The sequence below is a fragment of the Grammomys surdaster genome, unplaced genomic scaffold, assembly GCF_004785775.1.
Source record: "Grammomys surdaster isolate TR1022 unplaced genomic scaffold, NIH_TR_1.0 322, whole genome shotgun sequence".
NCBI lineage: Eukaryota > Metazoa > Chordata > Mammalia > Rodentia > Muridae > Grammomys > Grammomys surdaster.
Window position 1 is genome coordinate 1,722,540 of NW_021604741.1, and position 20,325 is coordinate 1,742,864.

At 40.3% G+C, this 20,325-nt stretch overlaps 1 protein-coding gene across 9 annotated transcripts in view; it reads left to right on the forward strand.

The window, feature by feature from the left end:
• The window catches only part of Igf1 (insulin like growth factor 1), a 76,779-nt gene that overhangs the window by 6,159 nt on the left and 50,295 nt on the right, over window positions 1-20,325 (forward strand). The window lies entirely within an intron of this gene.

A 20,325-nucleotide genomic window follows, 5' to 3' on the forward strand; every position in this document is an offset into this window, starting at 1 on the left:
TAAGTACATAAGCTTTCTCTAACTGTGCACTATGGTGTCATTATCAACATGCCCTCTATGCAGATTGACTTTGATACTTTCTTTTCTTCCTTTTGTCATTACATTCCTTTGATGTAGTCCTTACCTGGGTATTATATCCACCTAGAAAGGAGTCTTTGAAAAATTCAGCATCACATATCTTAAAAGTAGGTCTCAGACAATCAGAAAGTCAGCAGTCCATGGGAAAGAGACAGAGGAATCAATGTCTGTAAATAACACACACCTGTATGCCAATAGCCACTAAGGGTGAGTGATCACTTGAAAAGAAATCTACCTCATACACAGCCATCTCACAGTATATTACAATGCAGTGAAAAACTGAAAGACAGATGGGAACTCTGTACACTTTTTGGAAGTGCAAAGAGTTCCTGGAACCTGGACATGAGTCATTCGCCAAGGTTCCTGTCACTCAAGTGCAGACAGATCACCTCAGTGAAGTCCCCTCCCTCAGCTCAAGCTCTGCATAGCTCCTGAGATGATTCACATTCTTGAAGTCTCTCTTGTCTTCTCGCCAAATGCCAGTCTCTCTTGAGGCAGGTGGTAATGGTTGTGTCTTGTGTGGTATGGTGTGTGTGTGTGTGTGTGTCTGTATGTGTGTGTTTGTGTGTCTGTGTGTAAGAAGGAGGCAAAAGTTTATTCATATAAGTTTGAAACTCTGAAGGGAACTACCAAGGAGACTGGTAATGTGTATTTACCATGGTTTTGGCAAAATAAAATAAAAAAGGCAACTTGGCAGAATATCATCGGAGTCGAACACACTTTCAGCTGTTTGAATGGGAAATTTTCTACTTTGTGCTTCCTGCCAGTCCTTTATTTGAATACATTCACTTACTCTTCTGGCAATAGAACAGTTCCATCTAGTTCTCTGGTGCAGAGTAAATGAATGAATTCATCAGGTGGGTGATATTTTTCACCCACTTGTTTCACCTTTAAGAACATTCTATACCAAGTGAAATAAGACATGAACACAATGGTACAAAGAATCAAGACCATTCCATAATTGGCTGTAATTGAGCCATGTTTTCTCTTTGGAAAACATAAGTGGTTCTTACTTCCAATTCCCAAGGACTTTGTCTTTCCTTGGCATGGCACTTGTGAAAAGGCCTTCTGGGTAGTGCCATGTTGAATTGTAACACCCACCATGATGTACTCCAGGACTTCTATGTATGGTACGTGACCCTGCCTATTATGTTTGCATCAGATAATGAAAACTAAGGCAAGAAATAATGACTCAGCTCTAGATAACTGGGCAATACTTATATGTGTCCATACAAACACTTGAGTGTTGAACACTGACAACGGAAACCATTATTAATGGACTGGAAGGGATTTTGCATTTGATCACATCTCAGTAAATGTGTTTCAGTTGTGTTCTAATAACTTAAAATGAAAAGAATTCATGTAGCCACTTAATATTTACAGTGGGGTTCTGGATTTCAAAACAATGGCTGTGCGAAACAGGTGCTCTTGTGCATTCTGCCATGAAGAGTGTTTTAAAATCTCACTCAGCCATATACAATTCCATGACTTAAGCTAAATCCCATCCCCCACTTTGTTTCTTAAGCATGAAGGTATTCTTGATAGCTCTCTGGCCAACTCCACAATCCTCTCTACATAAGAAGAGCTGATCCTTTTAAATTGCTTTAGTTTACTTCAAAACACTGATGGGGGAGGCACATTTGTTGTGTGGTAGCACAAGATGTAAATGAGAAGCTGGGAGATGACTGAGAAACTGGCCTTGCCTCTGAAGAACTCAGTCTAGTCAGAGGTTAGAAAAAATGTGTATATCATATGCTGTAAGGGAAAATAACGTTGGAAAAAGAAGTTCAATTCTGTGAGCTTTTCCTGAATCTTCCCCATGGCTCATGACATGCCTTTGCCAGGCTCTGCCCTCTAAGTGAACTCCTCGAAGGCTATAGCTGTTTATCTTTGAAGATCAGTGTCAAGTTCAATGTTTGAGTGATACAGTAGCTGCTGGTATCTATTAATTTGGACTGGGAAGATTGAATCCAAGGAAAACTTAATAGAACTGCTTCTGTGGGACTCTCCCAGTAAGAACCACCAAGCATTATGATCGCCAGATACTTTAGAACACACTTCTCACCTCGTGCCTCCCCAGTTATTTGATGAAACTGCTTGGCTTTCCTCACAGAATGTAATGTATTTATACCAACAAGAACTTAGAAGCTGTCCTTTGGCCATCCCCAAGCTACTACATTCACGGTCTGTTTCCTTCCTGAGCCAATTATTCTTACAGGCATTAACTGTTGTCAACAAATTTTATTGAATTTCCTTTTCATCCCCTAAGATTTACTGAGTGAGGGGAAGTCAGCACTAAGCAGTTACAGTCCTCCAAGTACCTTTTAAAGGAGAGTACCCTTCACATTTCTGTCCCCCCAGTTGACATTTACTAGATTTTGCAAAGTTTTATTTACAAAGTTTTATTGAGCCCATACCTTTTTACTTTAAGCTGGTTCAACTCCACTTTGAAAGTACATATTTCTTTCAATTGTGGAAGGCAGGGTCTGATCTTGGTTTGATATTTAAACATCATAAAGAAATTTGCCTCTATATTTATTTACTTATTTATTTATTTATTTATTTACAAGACAAATTATTTAACAAGGAGGGGTTTTGAATCCTACTAGAATTATTCGGAGTAAGTCTTTTGTTTGTTTGTTTTGTTAATTCTTGCTTTGAGTAGGTTGACCCAGTTTTGCAAAGGAGCTCACAACACCCTTCTAGCCCAAGTTCTGTGGAAGCACAACAGACACAACATCCTGGATGATCTGTTGTGAATACATCTCCAGCATAAGTAAAGCAGTTGATCCAAAATTAATGTGGCTTCCCCAGACACTTTAAAAAATGAAGGATCCAATGAAGACCTAATTATGGATTCTTCTGCATGTACCATAGAGAGAGAACATATCAATCAAACTATGCTCTTTTGGTTCTGTGAGGAGGGCAGTGGCATTGTAGAGCTGAAAGCATACTAGCAAAGAGCTCCGGATTAACTGATTTGTTGGAACCCACACAGAGGACAGCCATCCCATTATAACTTTGTTCTGTCTGAAGCAAGCCAGTGGGTAAAACAAAGTGAAAGAAGTTATGCTTGCCATAGGTATAATTTTGAACAGCTATGGCGAGAAACCATTTTTAACATGCTGTTTGGGAACTTCTGGAATTTTTCTCCTTTGAGGTATTTAAGAAGTTGACAGACAACCAACCATCTCAAATGGTTTCAATTAAGAATAACCAGAAGAAAGAGAAGTTCTGGGGTCCTTTTCAGTTTTAAGAGTCTATAAACAGTCCCTTAAATAAACTGTATATGCTTTACCTCGGGCAGTCTGGGGGAAAAGAGAAGTAAATCAATTAGAAAAGAAAGTTGGATACCCTTACAGCTACCCCAGATTTATGGCTTTTGTAAAACATCCCTCCAATGCATGCTTATTAGGAACAGATCTGAATAAACGAACGACATTCTTCATGTGTTAAAGCATACTGTTTTTAAAGAGTTTAAGTGAAACTTTGCAATTAGCTTTCATTGTTATTGATTGCACAAACCTTCTGAGGCTTTGGTTATTATTATAAACTCGGACTTCTTCCTTTGATATGCAGAGCTTAGAAAACTACCTCCAGACCTGTCAATCATTGTTTATATGATTTTGGCAGGCATTTGAACTTCCTGGGCTGAAATGTCCTTGTCTATAAAACAAGGGGATTTTGTTAAAGCAAATGACCTTTAACTTTAACAGACTTGACATCTAGGTTGCAAGCAACAAGCATTCATGCTATTGGAGAAGGGAGAACCCTGGATTTAACTAGTGCCTGAGGAACATTTAACTTCTTTTATCTTCTTGACATCATTTCAGTTGGTCCCCAAAGGAAGCCAATCTGTTCACTTCAAGAAATAAAAGCCAGCTGCTTTGCTTTATTTCATTTTGAGCTTTAGGTCTCCAAAGACAGAACAGAAATTCAGACATGACCTCAAAGTCCCAGGTCATAAACCTAAGGTTGTCATTTCTCCTTGTTATCAAGGACGATCTGATAATGCTCATCTTTCAAACACTTTCACCCTGCTTTGTCTTTCGAGAGCAATGAGCAAATCTGTTCATTATCTCAGAAGAGAACGCTATGAATCCACCCCAAGCCTTTGGGCATCCTATTAGATACAGCTTGTCTAGTGAAAGGAGGACAGCATAGTTTAAAAGACACACACACACCTTCTGCTAGCTTTGGGCCAGTGTGTATTTTGAGCTCCGTTCATATGCATTTCCTTGCATAGCACCCCTATGGGGATTCCAGGCATGCATTTGTGTGAGTTCTGATCCAAGTTAGGAGCATGGTCACTGCCTATGGAAAAACAATTCTCTTTGAAACTGATACATTGGAATTGACCTTATAACCTTGCACTCATTAGTACAGAGAGCTAATAGGCCACAGATATTTTTTTTTTTTTCAAAAAGCACTGGGCTTTTATCTTGACCCTCAAATTTTTGCTACTACTTTTTAAAATATACTCAAGAGGACTTCTGTGGGGGACTAAGAAAATGAAGGTTTCTATGTGAAGTTAGAAAATAACTTTAAATTTTATGACATGTTAATATTCATTAAGAATGTCTTCTCCTGGATCAAAGAACTATAAACAGGAGAATGAAAGGTTCAAGACCAAAATGGTGGCCTCTTTTGACAAAAATCCAGGGTTGAGCCTTAGCTCTGCAGACTTACTGAGTGGGAGACCATGAGCAAGCTCTTTAACCATGTTGTGCCTCAATTTCTTCATCTGTAAAATGGGACCTGCCTTACTGTGTTGATACTGTGGTTGAATGAGCTGAGGGATTAGAACATGTTAGAGTGGTGCCTGATACATCACACCATGCTACTTAGCTAATCTATCTATTTACTCTCACCTGAGTCTTGGTTGTAGAACTTGCTGTTAAAGGTTAGAGATCTGAAAAATCCATTTAGTTTTTGACTCACTTTTTTTTTCCTGCTTGGGGCAGAAACAATTAATTGTTGAGACAATTAATAGTAGTAACAATTATGTGCAGAGTGTCAGTATAAATGATGAGAAGAATGAGCTGCTTGTCTCATGTTTACCTTCTCTCCTGCTCTGTCTTTATCCCTACTTTGTCAGGCAGAGATGGTTAGTGCATTAGACAAAGAAGTGTAGAGGTGTGGGCTGAGAAGATGCTCAGCAGGACACACTTGTTGTGCAAATGTGAAGATGTAAATAAAGCCAGATGGCGTGGTGCAAGTTTGCAATTGTAGTGTTCCAATAAAAAGACATGGGAGGTGTTCACAGGAGAACTCTTAGAGGCTTGCAATCCAGCTAGTCTGACATATGCAGTAATGACAGACCCTACCTCATACAAGGTGGGAGTCAGGGACTTACACCCATGGATAGTCCCTAACCTCCACACATATGTGATGACATGCATGCTTTTTCTCATACACAGAATAGACACACCACACACATGCACACATACACACAAAGTGAAATGAAAGGCATGGAGATTTTGAAACTTGATGGATCGAAAAGCCAAGCCCTCAGCTTCTTGTCTCTATGCAATATGCTCATTTTGGTCACTTGTATTGTTTAGATGCCCACAGTTTTGTAGCCTAGGGAAATGTTTCCTAAACCCCAGTCAACCCCTGGAAAATAAGAAGCAAGACCCCTGGTATAAAGCAGTTTGTTTTCAACATTTTCTTGAAATGAGGCCCCTGGGGCATGGAGAGTAGGCATATCCATGTAATGAACTTGTATTTTACCTCTGAGACCATCCAGAAACTGCTAAGGGCATTTCCTTGGAATAAAGAAGAAAAGCTTCCTCTGAAGAGAGATAGCTGCTGTACAAGACATTTCATAGGACTCCCCCCATCCCAATAGTACACAGCCGCATTCTTGTGAGATCCAACATGCCCTCTGCTCTGGGGAGCCTCACCCATCACTTACAAGTTTCATATTCTTCTTCCTCTACCAGAAAACCTCAGATGTTTAACTTCTTGCAGCACTTAGTTTGAAAGGCTTTCTTTTTCTCAAAGAATTACTAAGAGGCTATTCAGTGGGAACAAACATCTCTTGTGGGTACCAGGAAAGTGCTGTCAAAGGTAATGAAAGACCAGATATGTGGTGGGAGCCTTATAAAAGTGGAAATAGCCAGTGGGTTGGAACACAAGTTTTCTGTCTGTGCAATGTATATCTCAACCAGCTGTTTAAGACCATAGGGTGAGAAGATTGCACATCATCAATTGCAGGTAGACATTTAAGATCCAAAAAAGAGATTGAGCATTGTACAGCTTGAGTATTCTTCCGAATACCTTGTCCAGATACCGTGTGCCATTCCTGCATCCCTTAGGTACTCCTTCAGAGACAATCCCATCTCTGTGGGCATCTAAACAAGACAAGTGACCAAATGAGTGTATTTCATGGAGACAAGAAGCTGTGGGCTTGGTTTTTTGACCCATCAAGTTTCAGAAGCCTTCCTTTTGATTTCAAAACCCACAGCACAGATCCAGACACACTGAGAACAGTCACAAGGTCTCTCCCAAGGAGATTCCCTATTGTCTTCACTAACAGGCCATAGAGGCATTGATCTTTCCTCTAGCCAGCTGTCCTTGACAAGCATGGTGGCTAATTCCCCTGTTTGCCCTGAGCTCTTAACCTAGTACTGCTACCATCCAGCACCTTTCCACTTCCTAAGCTCTTATATCTCAAAGAATTATTTTGGTTGCCTGGAAAGTTCAAACCTCTCATTAGCTGTCAGACTGAGGAGACAACATCTCGGAGTTGTGTTTGTTTTTATCTATATGTGAGATCATGTTTAAGACATAGCAAAGAGCTGTTACTTGACATGCAATTCCCCAACTGTAGTAAGTTGTATGCCTATTTAATGCATTGTTTAGTCTCACATTGGCTAGAGCCATTTAAAGAAGCACTTGGCAAGCTCTAGGTTTTCATTCTTGGCATAACTGCCCCCTTTTAGTTTTCCACTGAACCCTGGAACTCGAGAAAACCCTTCACTTGCTTTACATCTGGCATACTGCTTTATGCAATTCACCAGACCCTTTGCGAGTGGCCCTCTGTATGTGTCCTAAGGTAATTAATGGCTTTGCAATATTTGATCAGGAGAAGCAGAGACACAAAGGGAAATTGTGCAACCCAGAAGAGACCACACAGCCTTTTAAATTAAAACCTTTTGCTTTAAATGTTCTTCTGAGCATTCTGCAGGAATCGAAATTTCCATTTCAAAGGGGAAAAATAAAGTTCCACTGAAATGCCCAGGAAGACACTTAAGAATCAAATACTTGATCAAATATACACATCGCTATCTCCCTTTTAAAGCTACCTGATTGTTGAAAGGAAGGAACACTGAGAGCCCCTACAAGCTTCGAAACTTTTGAGAAATAATCTTCCCAACACAAAACAAAAAACCAGAGAGAAGTGATGTGTTCAAGGTCACATAGCTAATTAGAGAAATAGGAGATGTGTGGATTCTGTTCTCTAATCCCAGTGCAGTCTGCCTCTGCTTAGCATGATTAATCACGCCTGTGTGAAATTACCTGGGAACTTCAAATGAGCGGGGATAGGGGGGGAGCGGGGAGGGCTCAAGTCAAGTTCATGCAAACGAGTAGTTCCCGGGGGACCTTGCATGCTAATAAGCACACCTGAGAGTTGACAATTTGCTCCCTTGCGGCAGAAATAACTAGAAATTAGTCATTTGCTTGCCTGTAGACATGGAGCACAATGCCTTCAGATGTGCTTTGGGCATTGAAATTTACTTACGGTGTAATTTAGATTCTTATTGTATATTATGGTCCTCTGGCTACTCCCTCCAATGTCAACTTCTGTAGAACTGCTTTGGAATGACTTAACAAAGCTGTGTGTTCCTGGAAACAGCCTCATGAGCTGAAGGAGCAGCTTTTTTTTTTTTTTTTTTTTTTTTTGAGATTTCTCCATCTCATGCCAAAAGAAATTTACACCTGATATTATTTTTTCAGACTCTTAACCAGATACTCATGAATCTTTAATGGTTTCCTTCTTTGTGCCCTTTATGGGATACTAGGAAAGGCTGCCTGAGGGGCGTGTTTAAGCTAAAGTTTGGTTACACTGCGTAAGAACTGTCAGGCAATCCTGTGTTTCTGGGAAGATGGCACTACCTCTGTGCCATTTACCCTGGTGAAATGGGTCTTTCATCAGAAACAAGCAGTTTAGAAAGACTGTTCAGAGCCAGCCACATGGAGCCAACTTCTGATTATCCAATGAAACTGGGGGAAAGGAGAACAGAGTTAGAACTGTGGGTTAAGCTGACGTGCAGACTCTGCTAAATCACCCCCAATTCAGAACTACTGAACTAGAAAAGTATCTAGAAGAGAAATAATTAACAAAGTGGAGCAAACCACGCATAAAATTAAAGATAACACACCACCTAGGAAGCCTTCCTAAATGAAGGGATTACGGGCTCAAGCCTAGGTCACTGATTCAGGAGTTGATGGCCTGTTGCCTGGACCAAGCAATGAGAACAGTCAACGGAGCTAGGAAACCTTTTCTATGGAAATATACAGCTCTTGCTAGAAGCTATTTTTAAAAAGCATTTGCAGGCTTGCCTTTTCACCTTACAGCTATAGAACCCACTCACTAGGTTTCGGAAAGAGAGGTAAGGACAAAAAGAAATGGTTCACTACAAATCTGTAGGCTTTAGAAGTTAGACTGAGATCACATGAAGCCAGTGTAAAGGATGCTGGCTACTTGCGCCTCTGTGCCTATGCCTGTTCCTTTCTTAGACCCATAATAAATAAACTCTCTATCCTTCACTAGTAAAAGGCCTCGTTCAAAGTAAATGACCTTTTTTCTTTTATTATGCTTTTCCTAGCTGAGCATCATCAGACTCATTGTCCAGAAAATTAACAGTTGCACATTGAGTTTGACCCATATCCCCTATCAAATAGCTCTATGGTCTTGGAGAAGTCACTCTGATCTTAAACCTCACACTCATCATAAAACTTGAATAAAAATATTATGCCTCAGAACTGTTCTGAGACTCAGCCACAGAAGTGCATCCGAAACTAAAAGTGCTATCCAGGCGTGTCACTGTTAACACATTGAAGGAGACACTTTGCCTTTTGTATTTACTCATTGCTGACAATTTAGTTCAGATCTTCAATCTCTGCAAAACTTCCTGTAATAATTATAATCTAGAAAAGTTAGCTCAGCCATGTATTCTCCTTGAATTTCTTAATTGAAATAATGGCACACTGAGATCTTCTTCTCACCTAGCTCTTTGTCTTTAGGATGACCAAGGGCTAATTACTGGAAGAAGCAAGAATGAGATGAAGCCTCTCAGGTTTCCACACTGAGACTGCTGAGAGAGTTTATTCTCTAGGAGGTAGTCAGGTAGTCACTAAAGCAGCATGCGTAGGCAAAAGTTCTCTGTTTCTCCCAGTCAGCTATTAGTGAGTTCTGCTTAGCCTCAAAGCATAGTGTTCAGCAGAGGGGATTTATTTCTAGTGTGAAAAGCATTTTTTTTCTCTCAAGTTGCCCATTGAAAGTATATTTTCTTTTCATCATTGTCTGACTTAGACAATGATTTACAAAGTAGCTTTTTGCTTAAGCATGACTTAAATGTATGAGTTTTATCACCATAAAAAGTATGAGTTTTATCACCATATGGGCCAGTAACAAGATGATTTTTCTATCTCAGAGGATTTACATGTAACCATCTCTAGAGATACAGATCTGATGTTGAAAATATACATCTGGGGCACACAATGAAGTAATGGCTACTGTTGCTGTGGATTTTCATCCTATTTCATAGCTCGTTGGGGGAAAACAGAGACTAAATGCCCATAGATTTCTTTTTCCTGGCCACCACAGTTGCCAGCATAAGACACTTAATAAAACCCTGGTTTGATATTGAAAACCTCACCCCAAAATCTGGTTCATTCTTCCCATCCCCAAAATAAGGCCCCTGACCTTCTCTTGGTTACTACTGTCATCGTATTTCGAGATTGAAGTGAGAAGAATTCAGTTTTCAGGTCTACTTGAGCTATCAACTCTGAGGTTTTCCTCACCACTGACCAGTCAGCTCAAGACTAAGGCAGAAGAGACTTTTCAAAGCCTTCCAGACCCTCACTCATATGCCCTATCAAGTTTGAAAACCCTACCTTAGACTCCATTCTTCTCTCTTGTTCTTCTTGACTCTTTTACAAGATGCCATTATAGACTAGAGAAGTGTGAACCCCTGGCGTATAATTCAAAAGACAAATAGTACAGCTGGAGGGTCTTTTCTCAGCAAACATCATAATAAGGTTCTATTGGTCAAATAGAACTGAGAAGTTGGAGAGCTATGAAGAGCCACACAGCAATCAGATCCAGAGAACCAAGAATGAGAGAAAATCTGCTGTATACCAGGCCCTAAAGCAGACTGCTGGGGAAAGCAATCTGGTCGTCCACATCCAGTTCCAAGAAAGTCCTGAGCAAGCAGGCACATTAAATGGAACCTTGAGAAACTCACATAAAACAGTCCTGGTGACTACAGTCCAAGTCCCCACCATGAACTACTAGATCACATTTTCTGGTTAGTGAATGAGAATAGCCGTGGAAATTCCCAAGTGCTTATTCATTCTGAAAACACTTCTTCCAATTTCTATGAACCAACTTCATTGGGTCTCATTTCTTCTCCATCAGTGTGTCTACATTATGCTAAAGACAGCTTCCTAAACCTTAGAAGTTTGATATACTGGAGGCTTCAAAAGAAAGAGCAAAGGTGAGAAAGTAATTTTCCCGAGTCAGTTTAATGTCAGCTGGTTGTCTTGTTACTGCATTTTCTATTGCTTACTCATATAAGCTACCCAAAGCAAAAGGCGTGTAAGACACAGTCACTGTACTCTTACCTTGCCAGTCTTCCATGAAGGGCTTCCATGAAGAAGCTTAAATTTTCCTACGTATTTTGAGTTTTCTATTTCTTTCCATTAAAGTCTCCAGTTGTTCATAGGCTTATTTAGTTTGGCAGAAGGTGATGGTGATTCATGGAATGAAAAAGTTTGAAGGCAAAGCTACTGAAAATGGATCTAATTTCTTAGGGTAATTTGGGAGCGAGAAATTGATAATTTGTCTCCTTTTTTTTCTGGTTTCATTGGCTGCCATGCTGCCAGATAATTGTTCCATATGGATGCTTGGCCATTCCTGAAACACATAACAAATCTTAGCTGCAACTCTAATATGGTTGAAGAATAAAACTATAGTTGGCTCATTGTCTCATTGTTCTTGGCCGGACAGCCTCGATCAATGGCTAGTGAGTGAAAAAAACATGATCAGATGGAAACCATTTTCAGCTTGTTCCTTCCTATGGATCCAGCCAGTTTACTGTGTTTGTCAATCACAGCAAACGTTCCCTACAAAAAGGATGGCTATGTTTTCAACACAGATACAAATGCTAGTGAGTTCCACTCTCTCAGTTTGGGTGTTGAGATAGTTTTGTGTGTCTGAGGATTAGTCTTTCCTGCTGATCCTTACCTCCCAGGAGGGATATATGGAGATAACATCTTAGCTGCTCAATGGTGTAGTCACTTAATAGGCTTCCCTTAAGGTAGATGATGAGGATCCTAAAATTGTAGGAATGTAAGACTTTGAAAAGTGTTCATGCCCTAAGTCTGGTTGGAATTCTTGTAGACTTATTATGATAATGCTTTTGCATGAAATCATGGAATTTTATCTTAATAGATAAGCTATTGGCCAGTAATTATGCAGAAGTGATGTATAAGTTAAAGACAAATAGGGACTTATTTCTAGCTGGTTCAGAAGCACACACTTGCCCCTCAGAGCCTTACAGTCACTGGTTGGGTGATTGGTTTCAAGATAAATAACTTTGACCCCACTATCACCACCACATAAAAAAATAGCAATACTAAAGAATAGAGAAATCTATCTCTCCAGGAAAAAAAAGAAGATGTGACTGATACATACAGAAAGTGTTTTTTGCTTAACAAATGCTCTTAAAGATGCATGTTAATGTTGCTTTGTGTATGAATGTAGATCTGAAGGCAGGCTGCCCAAAACACCCTAGGAGTTTGTAGTTTGTTAGAGATGTAGGATCAGGGGCTACTAGCACCTGTAAATAATCTCAAATCTGCATGTTAACTAGATCTCTTGGGGGGACTGAATGCATACTGACTGGTGCTTGAGGAAACTTGTTCTAGAAAATAATTTGTGGCATTCGTTCTAGAAGAAAGACAATAAAAACTAGGCACTGCTCAGCTTCTACTGAAGCTGGATGATAATGCTGAGGTCAAACCTGCTTACAATCTCTACCAATGTAGAAGGCAAGACAGTAGCCCCTATTTGCTCAAGTTAGTGGTTTCTCTACAGAGGAAATACAGAGATGCTCTAAGGATAACCCTGTGGCCTGATTTTCGGTGAACTAGAAATTGGAATTCCCAATTGCTGTGGCTGCAATTTTCAAACCTGTCACCAGGGCCAGGAACTAATCTCCAAGACCTTAAGATCTTGCCAGATTCTTTTTCAAGAGTTACAGTTTTCAAAAATAACCCAGCAACAGTGCTGTGTGTATATGCGCATGCATGTGTGCATGTGTGTCTGTGTATATACATGCATTTGTTCACATATATATTATATAAGATTGCATTGAGCAAGAAAATGTGTTTCATTCCTATCACTTTGCCTCCATATTTATGCCAGCCAGATTCTCAGATTTCTATTAGTCTCAACTGACTAGTTCCCTCATGGCTCCTATTTTGGTTTAATGGAAATGATGGAAAATGAGAATATATTTCTGTCACTCCTCAGAAGGCAAAGGATAAACTTTAAAACTGTGTCTCAAGGTGATATTCAAGTTTCCCCAGGGCCACTCTAGAACATGACAAATCCCCTGCTTGAGTGTAATAATACAGGACCAGGTACACACACACACACACACACACACACACCAACTTCCTGGAGATGTGATCCTGTAGCGGAGCAGATAAAGCAAGCCAGCATGAACTTCTGTCCCCTAAATGAGACTAGAAAGAAACAAAAGAGTAGTTTTAAATCAAACAGCTAGAAGATCTTGGAATCTACTCAGAACTAAATCAGAACTAAATCAGAACTACTCAGAACTAAATCCAGTGAATGTAAAGATTAAATTTGCCACAGGAACAATGCTATTAAGATTAGCCAAGGCATTCTACATTGGAAATGGGTAATGTTGATCTCTTTTCTCTGTTTTTCCAGGGGGGTGGGGAGTGGGCAATCAGTACAACTTCCATATTTTCTCAAAAATACTTTCCTTAAGGTCTTTGAAACCTCTTGAAGATACTCCATCTAGGATCTTGGTGTTGTTCTTAGACTAAACTGTTATATTTGATCTGTTTAGAACCAGGTGACACCATTTGCATACAATGATATCACTGAATCAATATTGACAAAATAATATCTACAGCTTATCTGGAACTAGCTGTTTACATTGCATCTAAATCTCTTTAAAGGTCCAGATAGATAAGGAGTTTGTTGTTTGTTTTCACGGTTGCTAGAACTCTTCTCTCCTTAACCTTTACTTGGCACTTCGATAAAAACACGTAGAAGTTAAATTACAGTAACCTCCAGTTTCACTGTAGAATTGTCCACTGAACATCTGCCTTGTGGTGAACAACATCCATGCGAAAATGAAGCCTGCCTTGACAGAAGATTTACTCCTGTGCCACAAGGACTCCTTAAATGTCAATCTTACAACCCAAATCACATAGGCATATTTCCTCCATCTCTGATTCCATCTCTTGATTTCATCATTTACAGAATGTGCTCTGCTTACCCAGTGCTGGCAACAAGAGGCTTAAAAGTAAGCACAACCACTATGCTCACAGAGTTGGTGAGCAGATCTCACGAGATGCCAGTCGCCACTTAAAACCAATCCAACTATAACCCACATACATAAATTGTTTTATATATGTGTGTATTTATAATACTCAAAAGATCCTAAATAAAAGCAAAAATTAACACAGTCTCTTGAAAAATAGGCTGACATACTATGACGGGGTCTACTTTGAAGCCCAAGTGGCATTCCTTGGCTGCAGCCTTCAGTATACGCACTGTGAGCCTAGCACTCATCATAGTGTCCTTGAAGGGTTACTTCATTCATTTGTATACTCCTCTGCTTTTAGCACGGGCCCATGCTGTTTCTGCTTAAGATATACAAGATCCCTTTGGATGCGAACTATCTACTTTTCTCTCATTCAATCCATCAGGCACTTATTGTACGATCACCCACTCAGTCAGCTAACTTCCGCTGATTCACAGGAATACCACACAGACTTTATCTTTTGCACAACTTCATAGCTTTCCCCAGACATACGAAAGGTACACGTCATCTAGAACTTGTAAGATATCAGGCTCTCTTGATCGAAAGAAGAACCCAAGTCTGAAATCCCAAACATTTAATAAACTTAGAGAGCATCAAAGGGATGCTCTTTCGACAGCAAGTGGAGAACTTGGCTACTGGCCTTGTCAAGCAGAAAAGGCTAGGTTCCTAGCCAATTCAATGGATCGTTTATGCAATCACCCAGCATGTTTAGGGCAGTGCAGACCATCAAACCCAACTCTTTTAGACAAAGCAAGCTGTAGCATTATAGTTTGTTTTGCACCAAGATCCAGAACAGCTGTTACCAATTCACTGGAAGATTCCACATGTGTCCCTCCATCCAGTCCCGTCACCATTTAGAGCCTCCCTCATCACTCAGCAACACTATTGCAACAGCCTCCTCAATGCTCGCTCTGTGTCCAATCTTGCCTGACACCAACCATCCCACCCAGGAGATTAATCTTTATAAACACAGTTCTAATCACTTTATTCCTTTCCTAAACAACTTTCCAGTGTCCATGCATGGCTAAATAAATTGAGCCCAAGTTCTCTAATTTGACAGCAAAGCATGTTAAGGAAGGCCACTGCCAGACTTTATCCAGTTGCATTTCTTAATGTTTCTACAGCAGAACCCACAAACCAGCAGCCTGTGTGTCATATCTAGTCTTCTTAAGTATTTTTCTTGGAAAAGACTGTGTTTTTGTAAAAATCTGAATTATCTGTCAGTATTTTATTTATTTGTTTATTTGTTTATTTATTTATAGCCCAAATGTTGCCTCCCTTCTAGGTCCCCCATCAAAGAGTTTCTCTTGCATCCCATATCCCCTTAGCCTCACCCCACCCTGGTACATCAAGTCTTTACAGGATTAGGCACATCCTCTCTCACTGAGGCCAGACAAGGCACTCCTTGGCTACATATGTGCCGGGGACATCATACCAGCCCGTGTATGCTCTTTGGTTGGTGGCTAAGTCTCTGGGAGCTCCTAGGTGTCTGATTAGTTGATACACTGTTGTTTTTCTTATGGGGTTGCCATATCCTCGAGGGCCTTTAATCCTTCCCCTAACTCTTCCACAGGGGTCCCCAAGCTCCATCCAATGTTCATCTGTGGGTATCTGTATCTGTCTCAGTTGGCTGCTGGGTAGGGTCTCTCAGAGGGCTACTATACTAGTCTCCTGTCTTCAAGTATAACATAGCATCATTGGTAGTGTGAGGGATTGGTACCTGTCCCTAGAATAAGTCTTTAAACGGGCTACTCACTGGTCAGCCATTCCTTCAGTCTGCTCCATCTTTGTTCTTGCATTACTTTCAGACAGGACCAATGTTTGGACAATATTCATTGAAGGACAACTCTCTTCATATTCACATGTCTTTTCCTTCCTGCCTCACCTGAAACTCCACTTTTCTTAATTGCCTTAGTCTGGCCCATTTCACTTCTCAATATGATTTGCTTCAGTCGAAAACTCACTGAATCAATTGGATCATTGGGTCTACAAATGTCCCCCACATCTTCCAGCATCCAGCCTACATGACTTATTACCAGGTTTGGTTCATGGATTTATTCTCTCAAATGTAAAGTTTTCTAGCAGGTGCCAACTTTTCTCTGAAACAAGAAAGCAATAATATTACTCTAGATGCCTTTATAATGTGTTCTATTTCATGTTGTTGGGTTTGGGGTGTTTAGGGGCAGGGGTTGTTTTGTTTTTGTGAGTGTTCCTGCTTTCTACCATCTGCTTAAAAATAGGCTTGTTGAAAGTGAGAAAGGGCTATATTTAATTAATTTCTATAAGATTTCCCCTAGCTCTCTGTACACAGTACGCTAATGTTACATGGAATTCATTAAATTACCCATTTTTCAATGGACCCCACAGGCCGAGAGTAGTTGTACATTCCCATAGGAAGGCAGTAACTCATTTAAAGTACAGACATGGCTGGGTTGGCTGCTCCCTCTGACTTTTAGGCATTTTCAAGGAGAAAATGAGGAGTGATATATTAAAAGAAAACTGCTGAGGGAATTTAGGTAAATACAACACGAACCTTTCTGTTGGAAGCTTGCTACGATCTCCAGATTAAAACTCCTATGGCAGGCCTCACAAGGAGCAACTTGTTTAGAATTGTAGGAGACAGTTCATCTCCAGGGCCCCAGCTGAAAACTGAGCATTGAGCCAATGCCAGGTAAACCACAAATATCACAGGAAAAATGAAATGCTAAAGTTCTCCCTCCTGAATCCCAAAGTATCTATTTCTATAGTTTTGAAGTGCCTATAAAACAGACTGGCATCCCTACCTTCCCTGAGGAGCTGGAAAGATGGGCTATCCACCATCAAGGTTATAGAGTCAATTTTATGTCCCAGAAGTGGATTTGATATAATGAATTTTTATTTGAGTAGCCAACTATAAAATGCTGTAAAAAAAAAATAAAAGAGCAGAAAGTCCCTATTGTAAATGTAATTAAAGTCTGCAATACTATAATGAACTATTATTTGTTATAGAGTTAGTGTCAACAAGAAAGCAGAATGAATAAAGCTAAAGACTATATAGTACTGTTGATGGCCACTTATCATATTATCAAAAGTCTGTTGTAAGGTCTGTCAATCAAGTTTTAAAAAAATGATCCTTACACGTGTATTAGTAAGTACTGTAAGGTATTAGTACTGTAAACTACTATTTAAAATGATACATTAAAATAGTACTCCTTTCTCTCTGTTTACCTTTATATCATGTTATTGAATTTCCAAATCAATATCAAGAATTTTTAGTTTACTCATGTAAGAGCATCCACTGATGTTTAAGTGGAAGATGGCTTGTGTTACTTCTGAGCACTCTCTGCTGAGATCCTTGGTGAAGTAAAGGTTTGAATGTGCTTCCTATCCTGAAAGGCCAGAGACAGGGCATGGACGAGCTGTTGTAAATTGGAATTGATGGAAAGATCGCCTAGGAATCCTTCTTTTTGTGAACTTGACAGATCAGTCTTTCCAACATAAAGTTAATACCTTCCAAATCCTACCTAGAGTTGTAAGGTCCATCCCTTCACCCTTAGCTACCTCTGTCCCATAATACAGATAGGATCCAATGGAGACCATATGAGCATTGTTAATTTCTCAAAGCATAAGAATATTTTTTTCCAGAATGAAGCAGAGACCCTGCTCTAAGGGTCTGTATATATTGATGTAACATTTATTTCACAACCAAAAAGACAATAATTATTATAAAAAGGAACTCTTAGCTTGAGGTTAAGAACTCTGGTCATCACGAAGGGCTTTGAAGTAGCTGGCTTAGAGCTTGCAAACTTCAAGCAAGTTTCTCCCTTTAAAACGGGGATACGAACATTCCACCTGTCTGCCAACTGACATCTGCAATGTCCTTACCAAATTATGAGACTCAAGGCTCACTACTAACTTTTAGATGTTATTTGCATAACAAGTCCTCAGAACTGAAGAATTGGACTACAATACATCTTGAAGCAGAAAGTGGGTTATCCAGGCTGGTCTTCATGCACCTTTCTGTAGAGCCTGGGGGCTATCATTTCTTATTTGGGGTCATGTATCATTTCTTCTGACTGGAATGACAAGGGCAAATATAGGGATCATTATATCACTGATCAGTCCTTTGCACATTCCACTGCCCCTTGAGTAGGCTAAAAGGTTAATTACATACATCTCTCAGGCTACAGAAATGATCAAGGCTGTCCCTGGGATACAGTTACTTCAAAAACTAGGCTTTTGTTTCAGGGAAAATCTTCCACAGAGAAACATAGAAGGCGAAGGAGAACTATAAATAAGACTGTCATTTATGTCACTTATAAATAGATTTGTTCCCTTTTGATTAGAAGATTAATGGTATCGGAACATCTACACTGGAACAGGAACAAAGGAAGAGTCTCTGACAAAATATTATTACATGTTAACAGGTTTGACATCTGCTCCTTCCAGAGTTAGTTTCTCTGACTTTTCCCTTAATGAAGGCTTTTCTTCTCTTTTCAGTTTGGAATTCAGCATAGTCTTCAAATTCTTTGCCAAGTTACCATGTAGATGCAGGTCTTTATAAGCACCCATTAAGCACTTATAAGCAGTGAGTAACCTGACCGAGGGATGACAGAAAAAGGGAAAGTCTACTTCTCACACATGGGTACTTGCTAGATAAGGAATGAGTTTTCTTTTCTTTCTGGAGGGAGTGTTATCCGGAGGGATCACAACTCTCTATCTTCCTCACTGGTTTGCCAGTTCCTTATTCTCTGCTTGTGTTCGTGAGTCATCTTTTCCCGGTGTCAGGGTGAGAAATGGCACCTTTTAATCCAAGCTGCCTGCTGAGGTCACCCTTGGATGAGGACAAAACAGCTGGGTGCCTCTGTTCTGCTCCAGGTTCCCCTCTGTGTGATGCAGTGGGATGCATCTCATCTTTGCTAGGATAAGGGGACAGAACATCTGGCCCATTAAGGGTTTTGACTCTAGCCACCCCAGATGGGGCGTTGATAACAGTAGCTGTGAGTGAGGGCTGAGACACTGGGCAGTGATCCCTTTGGAAAACTCATATCCATCTGACATGGCCTTTGTGGGATATTTTTAAATGAATTTAACTCATCAGTTGGGAATTCACTTCTTGACAAACAGTGACCACCATGACAAACTGATTGGGTATCAGAAGGCCTGGCTCCCAACATATGAAAAACTATATAAAACATTTTACATGTAAGTTCTTAGAACTGTTGGACAGGTTGCTGTGTGTGACTTCTCTCTCCGAGTGGCATTTCTGAACAACTCAGCTCCCTCTGGAAAGCTGGCATGCTGTTGTGTAACCCAGAGCCACAGCAACAGCATTCTGCTAACTGCATTTGCTATGCATTCAAGTTTTGAGTCAGAAGTTCCAAACAGGACCATTCTCCTGAAACATGAGCCCTTGGTTCCTCTTAAATGTCAAAATACCTTTGAACCTTATATGTCCAGACTGTCAGATCTAGTATTTTCCTAATCAAAACCTAGAAATGGCACTGTAGGTGGCTGGAGCCATGGCCTCCATTCCTTTCTTACCCTCCCTCCATGCCCCAAGCCAAGATTCTTCAGACTTTGCCAGATCTGAAGTGACGAAGCAATTCAGGTCCTTATGTGGCCAGCCCTCAACTCCCTGCCAAGCACTACATTAATGGCAGACTGACTCAGTGGGACGTGAAGACATGAGTCTGTGTACACCAATTTGTTCCCAGACTGTTAGGTAAACAGAAAACAGAAAACACTCTCTCATCATCCCTGTAATATGTCTGAGCTGCATCCAATAGCCTGACTTTATATCCAGTGTTGACCTCTAACTTAACTGGCCTCTTGATGAGCAATCTTTCACCTCCACTGAATCATGTATCTGGCTCTATCTATGAACAGTTTTTATGATTGAGAATGTGAGGTCTTTTTAAAAATTATTCTTAAATAAGCTGTCCTAGATTGTGCTTGGAGGCTTCATAAAGAGGGCCAAGTTCTGGCTTGTTCACAAAGGTGGAGATGGCCTTTAGACTCAGTGAAGTCAAACATTGGCACATGCCATTGACCAGATGATGTGTTTGTCTTGTTCCTTTGGTATTGCTGTCATCTTTCAGGGAAATCTAGGAATAGCAGAAAGATGAGTCTGCCCTTTTCCTGCTGCATGTCCTCCTCTCTGGGGATAAAGGAGAAGCCCAGATACTTTCAGATCCTATGAGTCACTCCGAAAGGTCAATCTCGGGCTTGGTTACTCTGAAGGCAAGTTCTGTTATATACAATGAGAATCCTTGTGTTCCTCTGAAATTCATAGCTAGTAGGTGAAGTAGAATGTGGGATCTGATAAATGGAGACGTTCTGGAGAGAGAATGTGATTGAGAGTTTAGAGATCACAGGATAGAACATGTAGGTGGGGCATATGATACATCTTGGCAATAGTCTACATATTAGGGGATGGGGAGGTTGCAAA